Here is a 14228-nt window from a genome sequence, read left to right on the forward strand (position 1 = left end):
TTAATTCAAATATGCACCATCACTACAATCCATTGGTGATATTCCTAAAAACACCATCCTAGCCACTATGGATGTAGAAGCCCTCTACACCAACATTCCACACAAAGATGGGCTACAAGCCGTCAGGAACAGTATCCCCGATAATGTCACGGATAACCTGGTGGCTGAACTTTGTGACTTTGTCCTCACCCATAACTATTTCACATTTGGGGACAATGTATACCTTCAAATCAGCGGCACTGCGATGGGTACCCGCATGGCCCCACAGTATGCCAACATTTTTATGGCTGACTTAGAACAACGCTTCCTCAGCTCTCGTCTCCTAATGCCCCTACTCTACTTGCGCTACATTGATGACATCTTCACCATCTGGACCCATGGAAAAGAAGCCCTTGAGGAATTGCACCATGATTTCAACAATTTCCATCCTACCATCAAGCTCAGCCTGGACCAGTCCACACAAGAGATCCACTTCCTGGACACTACGGTGCTAATAAGCGATGGTCACATAAACACCACCCTATATCGGAAACCTACTGACCGCTATTCCTACCTACATGCCGCTAGCTTTCATCCAGATCATACCACATCATCCATTGTCTACAGCCAAGCTCTACGATATAACCACATTTGCTCCAACCCCTCAGACAGAGACAAACACCTACAAGATCTCTATCATGCATTCCTACAACTACAATACCCACCTGCTGAAGTGAAGAAACAGATTGACAGAGCCAGAAGAGTACCCAGAAGTCACCTACTACAGGACAGGCCCAACAAAGAAAACAACAGAACGCCACTAGCCATCACCTTCAGCCCCCAACTAAAACCTCTCCAATGCATCATCAAGGATCTATAACCTATCTTGAAGGACGACCCATCACTCTCACAGATCTTGGGAGACAGGCCAGTCTTTGCTTACAGACAGCCCCCCAACCTGAAGCAAATACTCACCAGCAACCACACACCACACAACAGATCCACTAACCCAGGAACCTATCCTTGCAACAAAGCCCGTTGCCAACTCTGTCCACATATCTATTCAGGGGACACCATCATAGAGCCTAATCACATCAGCCACACTATCAGAGGCTCATTCAGCTGTGCATCTACTAATGTGATATATGCCATCATGTGCCAGCAATGCTCCTCTGCCATGTACATTGGTCAAACTGGACAGTCTCGACGTAAAAGAATAAATGGACACAAATCAGACGTCAAGAATTATAACATTCAAAAACCAGTTGGAGAACACTTCAATCTCTCTGGTCACTCGATTACAGACCTGAGAGTGGCTATTCTTCAACAAAAAAACTTCAAAAACAGACTCCAACGAGAGACTGCTGAATTGGAATTAATTTGCAAACTAGATACAGTTAACTTAGGCTTGAATAGAGACTGGGAATGGATGAGTCATTACACAAAGTAAAACTTTTTTCCCATGATATTTCTCCCCCCCACCCCACCCCCCACTGTTCCTCAGATGTTCTTGTTAACTGCTGGAAATGGCCTACCTTGCTTGTCACCATGAGAGGTTTTCCTCCTTTCCCCCCACCCCACTGCTGGTGACGGCTTATCTTAAGTGATCACTCTCCTTACAGTGTGTATGATAAACCCATTGTTTCATGTTCTCTGTGTGTGTATATCAATCTCCCCTCTGTATTTTCCACCAAATGCATCTGATGAAGTGAGCTGTAGCTCACGAAAGCTTATGCTCAAATAAATTTGTTAGACTCTAAGGTGCCACAAGTACTCCTTTTTCTTTTTGCGAATACAGACTAACACGGCTGCTACTCTGCTACCCAAATAAATGTTAGTCTTTAAGGTGCCACCAGACTCTGTTGTTTTTGTGGATATAGACTAACATGGCTACCCCTCTGATAATTGAGAGCTAAACAATATGTTCAGCACAGTTACTACTGGAAGTTGCTCAGTGTTACCATTCCTGGAAGCTGCAAAGAGCGATAGAGTTTGTGTGAAGGTGAGCTCTATGTTGTGCCATCATCTTTATAGGGTCTCTTCTCTACCTGTTCCCATTCCCAAAGTCCCTATATGGAGTACAGCATGCATGGTAACTGAAGTGCCCTTTAATATAAGCCTGAAGAGATCCCTCTTCCCATAAGGGCAAACGAGACCAGTTTGTAGCTCATCCAAGAGAAATTCAAAATACTTCCAGAAATTGGTGTGGTTTGTGTTTCCCAGATTAACAGGATTTAGGTGGGAAGGCTATGACAGATATGGAGGCAGCAGTGGGAGTGACTCATGTAGCGGAAGACACAATGAGGAGGACTGGATGTGGAAGCTGCGGTATGTACATGATCCTAGAGGGAGGACCTGGTAAGAGTTTTTTCTGCATGAAATGCCATCTGATAGAGCTGATGGAGGAAAAGATCTGAGGTTTGGAGATGCAGGGGGAAAGTTTAATTGAGTTTAGGAAGGGGTTTGAGCGGATGGAGCAAAGACATGAGGTATCTGAAGGGAAAAGCTCAGACTTACAGATGGAAGCAGGACTGGAGAATTTTGAGGGGAGACTGGATAGGAAAGTGGTCAGTGGAAGCATGTGACTAAAAGAACCAGGCAAAGGAAAAGACGGGCTAGTGAAGGAGAAATAGAGCTTAGGAACAGGTTTGCAGAGTTGGAAAATGAAGGGGCTCAGCAGGTAGTCGCTGAAGGTGAAAGGGCAAGGAAGAAGAGAAGAGCGGCTAGTCCTATAGGAAAAGGGGAAGAGTCAATGGAGACTACATCAAATATGAGCCCCAGGAGGATACAGGATGGGTTGAAGAGGATTATAAGGGAAAATAGGAATGGAAAGAACTTGCAGCCAGAGGGAACAGGGGAGAGACAGGAGAATAGCACCGTCACCAGGAAGAGGCAGGCCTATGTGATCAGGGACTCTTTATTGAGAAGAATAGACAGGCCTGTAACCAGAGCTGATCCAGAGAATAGAAGGATGGGCTATCTTCCAGGTGCTAAGATGTAGACCTGAGGTTGAAAAGGATCCTAAAGGGAGCGGGAAAGCATCCCCTAATTATCCTTCATGTGGGAACAAATGATACGGCTAGATTTTCGCTGGAAAATATTAAGGGAGACTAAGCTAGGCTGGGGAAGACGCTTAAGGAAATTAAGGCTCAGGTGATCTTTAGTGGGATTCTGCCTGTTCCTAGAGAAGGGCAACAAAGGTGTGATAAGATTACGACTATCAACAGATGGCTTAGGCAGTGGTGCTATAAGGAGAACTTTGGGATGTATAGCCACTGGGAGTCATTCATGGACAGAGGACAGTTCTCTCGGGATGGACTTCATCTGAGTAGGGAAGGAAATAGACTTCTAGGATGAAGGCTGGCACAACTGATTAAGAGAACTTTAAACTAGGAATCTGGGGGAAATGGTTGGGAGATGTCCAGATAATCTCCACGCTGGATTTTAGCATTGAGAGGGAAGACGACGACGTAAGGAAAGATACAGCCGTGTATAGGAGAATGTATATAAGGAGGAAGGACAGTGTGGATACCAGTCTAATAGGTTATACTGGCTGTAGAATGACTGTGCCTAATAGGATACAAAATGTGAGCCAGGACAAACAGCAAAAATTAAGATGTTTGTACACCAATGCGAGGAGCCTAGGTAATAAAATGGAGGAACTGGAGCTACTGGTGCAGGAAGTGAAACCAGATATTATAGGGATAACAGAAATATGGTGGAATAATAGTCATGACTGGACTACAGGTATTGAAGGGTATGTGCTGTTTAGGAAAGACAGAGATAAAGGTAAGGTGGTGGAGTAGCATTGTATATCAATGATGAGGTAGAATGTAAAGAAATAAGAAGCAATGCAATGGATAAGACAGAGTCCGTCTAGGCAAAAATTACATTGGGGAAGAAAACTAATAGAGTCTCCCCTACGATAGTGCTTGGAGTATGCTGTAGACCACCGGGATCTAATTTGGTGATGGATAGAGCTCTTTTTAATGTTTTTAATAAAATAAATCCTAATAAAAACTGCATGATCATGGGAGACTAACTTCCCAGATATAGACGGGAGGACCAGTGCTAGTAATAATAATAGGGCTCAGATTTTCCTAGATGAGATAGCTGATGGATTCCTTCATTAAGTAAAAAGAAAAGGAGTACTTGTGGCACCTTAGAGACTAACAAATTTATTTGAGCATAAGCTTTCGTGAGCTACAGCTCACTTCATTGGATGCATTAGGTGGAAAATACAGTGGGTAGAATTATATACACACACAGAGAACATGAAACAATGGGTTTATCATACACACTGTATGGAGAGTGATCACTTAAGATGAGCCATCACCAGCAGGAGTGGGGGTGGGGGAAGAGGAGGAAAACCTTTCATGGTGACAAGCAAGGTGGGCTATTTCCAGCAGTTAACAAGAACATCTGAGGAACAGTGGGGGGTGGGGTGGGGGGGAGAAATAACATGGGAAAATAGTTTTACTTTGTGTAATGACTCATCCACTCCCAGTCTCTATTCACGCCAAAGTTAATTGTGTCCAGTTTGCAAATTAATTCCAATTCAGCAGTCTCTTGCTGGAGTCTGTTTATGAAGTTTTTTTGTTGAAGAATAGCCACTCTCAGGTCTGTAATTGAGTGACTGGAGAGATTGCAGTGTTCTCCAACTCGATTTTGAATGTTATAATTCTTGATGTCTGATTTGTGTCCATTTATTCTTTTATGTCAAGACTGTCCAGTTTGACCAATGTACATGGCAGAGGGGCGTTGCTAGCACATGATTGCATATATCACATTGGTAGATGCGCAGGTGAACGAGCCTCTGACAGTGTGGCTGATGTGATTAGGCCTTATGATGGTGTCCCCTGAATAGATATGTGGACAGAGTTGGCAACGGGCTTTGTTGCAAGGATAGGTTCCTGGGTTAGTGGTTCTGGTGTGTGGTGTGTGGTTGCTGGTGAGTATTTGCTTCAGGTTGGGAGGCTGTCTGTAAGCAAAGACTGGCCTGTCTCCCAAGATCTGTGAGAGTGATGGGTTGTCCTTCAGGATAGGTTGTAGATCCCTGATGAGGCATTGGAGAGGTTTTAGTTGGGGGCTGAAGGTGATGGCTAGTGGCGTTCTGTTGTTTTCTTTGTTGGGCCTGTCCTGTAGTAGGTGACTTCTGGGTACTCTTCTGGCTCTGTCAATCTGTTTCTTCACTTCAGCAGGTGGATACCGTAGTTGTAGGAATGCATGATAAAGATCTTGTAGGTGTTTGTCTCTGTCTGAGGGGTTGGAGCAAATGCGGTTATATCGTAGAGCTTGGCTGTAGACAATGGATCGAATGGTGTGATCTGGATGAAAGCTAGAGGCATGTAGGTAGGAATAGCGGTCAGTAGGTTTCTGATATAGGGTGGTGTTTAAGTGACCATTGCTTATTAGCACCGTAGTGTCCAGGAAGTGGATCTCTTGTGTGGATTAGTCCAGGCAGAGGTTGATGGTGGGATGGAAATTTGTTAGTCTCTAATGTGCCACAAGTACTCCTTTTCTTTTTGCGAATACAGACTAACACGGCTGCTACTCTGAAACCTGTCTTCCTCAAGTAGTTGCTGAACTGACTGGAGGGGATGCCATTTTAGATTTGGTTTTGGTGAGTAGTGAGGACCTCATAGAAGAAATGGTTGTAGGGGAAATCTTGATTCAAGTGATCATGAGCTAATTCAGTTCAAACTGAATGGAAGGATTAACAAAAACAAATCTGCAACTAGGGTTTGATTTCAAAAGGGCTCACTTTCAAAAATTAAGGAAATTAGTTAGGGAAGTGGATTGGACTGAAGAATTTATGAATCTAAAGTTAGAGGACTGGGATTACTTTAAATCAAAGCTGCAGAAGCTATCAGAAGCCTGTATCCCAAGAAAGGGGAAAAAATTCATAGGAAGGAGTTGTAGACCAAGCTGGATGAGCACGCATCTTAGAGAGGTGATTAAGAAGAAGCAGAAAACATAAAGAGAGTGGAAGATGGGAGGGATTAGCAAGGAAAGCTACCTTATTGAGGTCAGAACATATAGGGATAAAGTGAGACAGGCTAACAGTTGAGTAGAGTTGGACCTTGCAAAGGGAATTAAAACCAATAGTAAAAGGTTCTATAGCCATATAAATAAGAAGAAAACTAAGAAGGAAGAAGTGGGCTGCTTAACACTGAGAATGGAGTGGAGGTTAAGGATAATCTAGGCATGGCCCAATATCTAAACAAATACTTTGCCTCAGTCTTTAATAAGGCTAAAGAGGATCTTAGGGATAAGGGTAGCATGACTAATGGGAATGAGGATATGGAGATAGATATTACCATATCGGAGGTAGAATGAAACCTCAAACAGCTTGATGGGACTAAATCGGGGGCCCAGATAATCTTCATCCAAGAATAAAGGAATTGGCACCTGAAATTGCAAGCCCACTAGCAAGAATTTGTAATAAATCTGTAAACTCAGGAGTTGTACCGTATGATTGGAGAATTGCTAATATAGTTCCTATTTTTAAGAAAGGAAAAAAAAGTGATCCAAGTAACTACAGGCCTTTTAGGTTAACATCTGTAGTATGCAAGGTCCTGGAAAAAGTTTTGAAGGAGAAAATAATTAAGGACATTGAAGTCAATGGTAAATGGGACAAAATACAACATGGTATTACAAAAGGTAGATCGTGCCAAACCAACCTGATCTCTTTTTTTGAGAAAGTAACAGATTTTTTAGACAAAGGAAACACAGTGGATCTAATTTACCTAGATTTCAGTAAGGCGTTTGATACCGTGCCACATGGGGAATTATTAGTTAAATTGGAAAAGATGGGGATCAATATGAACATCGAAAGGTGGATAAAGTATTGGTTAAAGGGGAGATTACAGTGTGTCCTACTGAAAGCTGAACTGTCAGGCTGGAGGGAGGTTACTAGTGGAGTTCCTCAGGGATCGGTTTTGGGACCAATCTTATTTAATCTTTTTATTACTGACCTCTGCACAAAAAGTGGGAGTGTACTAATAAAGTTTGCAGATGATACAAAGCTGGGAGGTATTGCCAATTCAGAGAAGGATCAGGATATTATACAGGAAGATCTGGATGACCTTGTAAACTGGAGTAATAGTAATAGGATGAAATTTAATAGTGAGAAATGTAACGTTATGCATTTAGGGATTAAAAACAAGAATTTTAGTTATAAGTTGGGGACGCATCAATTAGAAGTAACCGAGGAGGAGAAGGACCTTGGAGTATTGGTTGATCATAGGATGACTATGAGCTGCCAATGTGATATGGCTGTGAAAAAAGCTAATGCGGTTTTGGGATGCATCAGGAGAGGTATTTCCAGTAGGGATAAGGAGGTTTTAGTACTGTTATACAAGGCACGAATGAGACCTCACTTGGAATACCGTGTGTAGTTCTGGTCTCCCATGTGTAAGAAAGATGAATTCAAACTGGAACAGGTACAGAGAAGGGCTACTAGGGTGATCCGAGGAATGGAAAACCTGTCTTATGAAAGGAGACTCAAGGAGCTTGGCTTGTTTAGCCTAACTCAAAGAAGGTTAAGGGGAGATACGATTGCTCTCTATAAATAGATCAGAGGGATAAATACCTGCAAGGGAGAGGAATTATTTAATCTCAGTACCAATGTGGACACAAGAACAAATGGCCACCAGGAAGTTTAGACTTAAAATTAGACAAAGGTTTCTAACCATCAGAGGAGTGAAGTTTTGGAATAGCCTTCCAAGAAAAGCAGTGGGGGCAAAAAAAAAAAAATCTGGCTTTAAGATTAAACTTGATAAGTTTATGGAGGAGATAGTATGATGGGATAATGTGATTTTGGCAATTAATTGATCTTTAAATATTCATGTTAAATAGGCCTAATCCCCTGAGATGGGATATTAGATGGGTGGGATCCGAGTTACCAGGAAAGAATTTTCTGTAGTATCTGGCTGGTGAATCTTGCCCATATGCTCAGGGTTTAGCCGATTGCCATATTTGGGGTCGGGAAGGAATTTTCCTCCAGGGCAGATTGGAGAGGCCCTGGAGGTTTTTTGCCTTCCTCTGTAGCATAGGGCATGGGTCACTTGAGGGAGGATTCTCTGCTCCTTGAGGTCTTTAAACCATGATTTGAGGACTTCAATAGCTCAGACATAGGTGAGGTTTTTCGTAGGAGTGGGTGGGTGAGATTCTGTGGCCTGCATTGTGCAGGAGGTCAGACTAGATGATCAGAATGGTCCCTTCTGACCTTAGTATCTATGAAATGCTGGGTGAACATCCGTGCAGAAACCTCATCTCACACAATCTTGATTCTGCAATATTTCAGCTGCATACATGAGTGGGGGGTGAACCCCCTTCAGGGAGGCTAGCCCCTGGCCATGCCCCTTCCAACTGAGGCCCTGCCTCCACCTGCCAGAGCCCTCAGGCATCTTCCCACCCCACCTCCACAGCCAGAGGAGCCCCAGCTGGCCTGCCCTGGGCCAGCCCGAGCTGCACCAGGTCATCAACCATCCCAAGCATTGACCTGAACCACCCCGGCTGCCCCACTCCCCAGCCTGAGCCCTGAGCTCCAACAGCTGGAGCTGAGCCCCCACCAGCTTCATGGGTGAGGGCGAGTGGGGATGGGGGCCTCAGGACCGAGAGGGACCATGGCTTGGGTTAGGGAGGCTTAGCCTCCTTTGGCCTTTGATACCAAAGCAGAATCTTAGCTTATACAGCCATGGGTGGTGGGTATTAAGCAGTTGCCAACAACTGCCTAGGTTTCCTCCTTCTACTGCAGGGAAAGGATGCCACACAGAGCTCACAGAAAGGCTGGAATGGTCCTTCTGGAAAAGTAGCTTTCACAAGGCCTTTTGAACATCACAGCTCTGGGCACCCAGGCAAAACCCTTGGGCTTCCAGCAATTACCCCTGCAAATCTCACAATCTCTTTTCATAAAAGATGTGCATCCAGACCCAAGATTTTCAGAAGTGGGAGCCTACAGTTATGTGCCTAAGTCCATATTCAGGTACCCAAATAAGCAGCTACTCAGTGGCTTCTGCTGGAGTCGGTGGGAACAGCTGGTTGCTCAGAACTTTTGAAAAAGTCAGGCCATGTATTTAAATGTCTGGCTATGGATTTATGATCTTATATTTAATCTCCAAGTTTTGAAAACTTTTGTCCAAAAACAATCTTGAAAATCCATAGCCACTATGTCTCACATGAAGCTGAATGCATAAGATCAGATTTAGGCACACACACATAGGAAATTCCAGACTCATTTCGTTCACTAAGACTGGGACATGTCCCTGAAAGATCACTACAGAAGGAGAAAGGCAAAGATGTGACCACGTAATCAAGAGTCAGTAACAGAATCTTTCCCTGATTTACATCCCTTATGTTGCTGGCACAAAATGCCCGAGGCAGGCAACAGCTGGATTTGTTGCCTAGTGTGCATTGCCCAATAATCACAATGGGTTGGAGAAGTAGAAAAGTTTATTTGAAGCTTCAAGCGGTACAGGGAGACAACAATCTCAAATCCTGCACACCAGTGCAAGCAGTTACACATTTTATACATTTATTCTTTAGCATGCTTATCCAATAGCAAGCTGTCCTAAGTATCCATATAGCCAATCTGGTATACTGGCCAGTTCCCCTTTTTCCTCTTATCTATTCCCCCATATATGGAGTTGTTAGATAGTGCTGAACAAACATTCCTGTCCGGCTTGACCTAATCTTGCTCCAGCCAGTCTGTGCCTGCAATACACTGTTGCAAATTTCTCAGCCTGAAGGCTGTGAGTATTTCCAGGCAGAAAAGGGAAGGGCCATCTGGGCCTAGAGTGAGGGGGCTTCATCGACACTCGTGGTCTTCCATCCCCTTGAGTTACCTAGTGGCCATGCCTGGTGTCCCCAATATTTAGATGCTAATTTATTAACTCTTACCTAAAAGGAAAGATCTGCCTCTTTCCACATAAGACCACTCTCCAGGTCCATCAATCATGGGGCTGGAGATCATCAGTCACCTCAGAAGCAGAAATGCAAAGATGTGTCTAGATGACAGAGTCAGTAAAAGAATCCTTGCCTGATTTGCATCCCTATGAACTGCACCTGGCACTTTGACAAATGGAAAAACATCCACTACTTTTTAAAAATCTGTGACAAAAGCATGTATTATGAATCTGAGAAGATATCAGCAGGCCAGCTCTGTATGGAAGGTCTTCTCTTCAGATCGACTCTGGAGAACCAGTGAGAGACTCCTCTGCAAATTTACCAGTCAGTAATTGTGCAACAGAGGGGTATTCTGAATCAGCAATGAGAGGAAGCAGAGGCAATCTAGAGGCCAAGTCATGTTTTGTTTCAATCAGCTGAGATAAATGAGACATCAGTTTCGTGGGGAATAATCACAAGTAAATCACAGTTATTTGCTTTTGTGGGAACTACTAATTTATATTGTAAACTACTATAAATTAGCACTGCTATCTACTGTATATTAACTACTATTATCTAAACTAAACTCCCCTTAACATAATTCACATTCATGAAATACCAGAATTTTGAATTAGAAAATACAATACACTGGAACATAAACCCCACAGTTATAATTCCCTTTTCAGTTGCTCAGTTTTCAGCCTATGTAAGCCCAGAGTTTAGAGAAAAAGTTATTAGGATATTTAGTTATAGCTTGAGCAATCCTCTTGTGCAACCTTTGTTTATTGTTTTGAATTCCATCTTAACTAAAATGGAGATTCCATGATGCAATGTGTTGGCTTCTTGACTGAAGAATTATTCCTCTGCTCCTTTTAGCTTACACTCTTTTACTCTGACAATCTCTCTATTTCTGTCACTTCACCTTATATACTTTAAGATGCTATCCAGATTTTTTTTATACACACAGTCCTTGCTATTTTCTTACTTTCACTACAGCTCAGGTCCTCCTTATTTCTCAAGTATTTCTCTTTTATTAGAGTATACCTTTTATTACAGCTTATTTCCTTCACATTTCATTCTTGGTTTACTTTTTTCCAGTTTTCTAATGATGTTTTTCTAATAGTTTTTCAATTACTTAGAGCTTCTTTAGTTGTTTTTCCTTTTGTTTAACTGCGCTGTTCTTCCTTTGACTTTTCCTCTTCTTCCTTATACCACCATCTTTCTTCTTCCCATCTACTGTCCCGTTTGTAGCAATCCCTACTGTTCCTGTCTTTCCTGTCTCTCCTGAACTGGAGTGGTCTTTCCCTTTCAGCTGTTCCTGGAGCCCCTCTGATGATTCAACTCATCCACTAGGGGACCCTATGCACTGGCTCCACACTTACTGCATCCCTTCTTTTCTGATGCCAGTTGCTGCCTCACTCACAACTGGACTCTCTTCCTTCCAGCACTGGGCAACCTCCCTCCAGACTCCATTAGCCATTTCTGCAGCTGCCTGTTTGGCAGGATCACAGCAGTGCTGGAGGGTGAGGGGTGAAACTGCCACCTGCTCTACCCAGCTGTTTTGCCTTTTCTCCCCCCCCAAAACCAGTCCAGGCTCAAGTTCACCCCTCTTCTACTGACCTGGAATCCTTGGAGTTCTCCTGACATCCCCTGGAGCTGCTTGTTTGGGCTCCCCTTTAAAAAAAAAAAAAAACAAAAAAACACCACATGCTTAACACTCCGAGGCTACTCCTGAGAAGCCAACTTGCACTGCTCCCATTGCTCTTTTGGCCAAACAGCCTCCAATACAGATGGGGCACTACACTTGTGATGCTCTTGTTGGAACCATGAGACTAACTGAAGTTAGCAGCATCTGTATCATCAATTTAGTCATTGAGGTTTGACTGACTAAACCTCAGTGACAAAGAAAAACCTGGGGCTGGTCTGTGCCAGCTGACTCAGGCTCACAAGGCTCAGGATGCAGGGCTCTTTCACTGCCATGTAGAATTCTGGGCTCTGGCAGGAGCCCAAGTTTAGGACCCTCTCACCCTGCAGGGTCCTAGAGTCCAGGCTCCAGATCACACCCAGAAGTCTACACCACAATGAAACAGCCCTGCAACCTCAGGCCTGTGAGCCTGGGCCAGCCATGGGTGTCTAGTTGCTATGTGGTGTGGCAAGATGGCCAATGTTAGTATGGTGGGTCCTGCACTTTTCTTGGCAGGGAGGCTAAGACACCACCCCTTACCCCTGCTCTTGGGCCACCAAGGTCCCCACTTGTGGCCCAGGAAGGTGACAAAGGAGAAAAGCAGGGGAGGGGTCTGGGTTTGTTCCTCACTCTGAGCCCCAGCCCCTCTCAACCCCTACAGGTTCTTACCCTCTTTCCCCTTAGATAGGGAACCTTCAGTCCTTAGATACTAGGGCAGGGTCTCCCTTACTTTAGTTTTCTGGTCTTTCAAATCTTACAACACACCTTCAAGCTCCAGTCCTCTCTCCTTCTCCCCCTGACTACCTGAAGCGCGGGGGGGGGGGGGGGGGTTATTAGGTTCCTGACAGGGCTTAATTTATTACAGGTGCTCCAATTAACCTGTAGCAACCCTCCCTAGTCTACAGAGAACCATGCCTTAATTAGCCTAGGGCTTATATATTTCCCCGTCGACCACTCTACCACTGCTCCCTGGCCCTCCTGTATCACAGTTGACAGACCCTGAGTTCCTTACAGGGAATGTAAATGAATTCATTGTGGTGGTGAATTTCGTTGATTGGATCAAAAAGAGAGAAGTCTTCTCCTGTAATTGATTCTGCCTGCAGATTTTGCCTGCAGTGCTTGTTATTCCTGGCAGCATCTATTTCATTTGCACTCCAGATACCAGTTCCAGGCCAGCTCAAGTGAAGATTACATTAATTGCAATCTGGATGTTTATATATCAGTCAAGTCTCTGGTTTACCACCTGGTTCAGCATCTTCTGCTACCTGAAGATTACCAGTTTCACCCATTTCCTCTTGCTCTGGCTAAGGCTGGTGCTGTGGCTGCTCCTGAGATCCCAACTGGGGTCCTTGGTCTTCACAGTGCTATTATCTTGATGTGTTTATAACAGTTTTCTCCTCCACACAACTAAACATCTCACTGGAAATATCACTGGGAAAAATAATGAGAAAATCATTGATATCTGTTTACTTTTTTTTCAGTAGTCTGGAATCTTTCTTCCTCTTCATGATATTCCTGGTTTTAATCATCCTGCTAATCATCTCTCTTTGGAGAAACATCAGGCACATGCAACACAATATATCCAGCTTAAGCAACCCAAATACTGAGGTCCATGCCGGAGCTGTTAGCTCTGATCTCCTTCCTTATCTTCTGTGTTATATTTTGTAGCTAGTGTTGTCTCAATGATAATGGTTGCTGTAGTCAAAATTCCAGTTAAAACTCCAGGATATGGATGATTTGTGAAATCGTGATGGACCTGTATTTCTGTGGACGACGTTGTTCTCCCTCTCGTCAATCCCAAATTGAAAGCGGCATCAATAAGACTTCTCCATTGGGTTAAGTGCCATCTGAGACAAGAGACTTGATAAACTTCATCACAAGACTCCCATAGAAAGAACTTTTCTCTAGAGCTAGTGGGGAAATGGAATTTCCAGTCCATGTGAAATAATTACAAAATTGTATTTATTTATCCTATATACTTGAAGACTGAATAAATTGGACCCCATGTGGGAAAATATTTTAATTTCCTTTGGACTGTTTTGAGTTTGTTTGAGGAGCCCTGAAGAAAGGGAAAGCAGAGGCAGGTGGCTGCAGATCAACCTCTGGCCATGAAGGGGTGCTCTGGTGGTGGCCAACCCTGATACAAGTCTTGTTGCCATTTTTTGTGTTTTATAATTACATTTTCCTATTTTTAAAGATGATGTTCTTGCTTCTGTTGCTGCGTGAAAGAATCACACAAATAAGAAACAGTGAAACTGACTGTAAACAAAGAGCAGTCAAATACACAAAGTAAAGAAACTGGAGTGAAGGAAGGAAAAAATGTTAATCTCTTTCAGTTATAGCAGCATTATTTGATAGAATAGAAACAATAATAGGTGAAAAAATCAGTCAGAATTGTGAATTTTGATTGATAGCATCTCTGAAGTTATGGTTTGTTAAAAATCTAGATGCAAAATTTCAAATTTACACATTTTCTTACAGAAGCTTCTAAATAAGTCATCCAATCTTTCAAAGTTCTGAGCACTCAGCAGCTCCAACTGGCCAAAATGTGTATGTCTCAGTGCTTAATGTGTGCCAGGACTTGCCAGGGCTGATTCTAGACTTGGGAGTTCATAGCCCCAGCACTCTGGGCTTGCATCAGTTATGAAAGTAAAACAATTGCTTGAGCCCCAGCACT

This window comes from Dermochelys coriacea, chromosome 1 (genome assembly GCF_009764565.3).
Source record: "Dermochelys coriacea isolate rDerCor1 chromosome 1, rDerCor1.pri.v4, whole genome shotgun sequence".
Classification (NCBI taxonomy): domain Eukaryota; kingdom Metazoa; phylum Chordata; order Testudines; family Dermochelyidae; genus Dermochelys; species Dermochelys coriacea.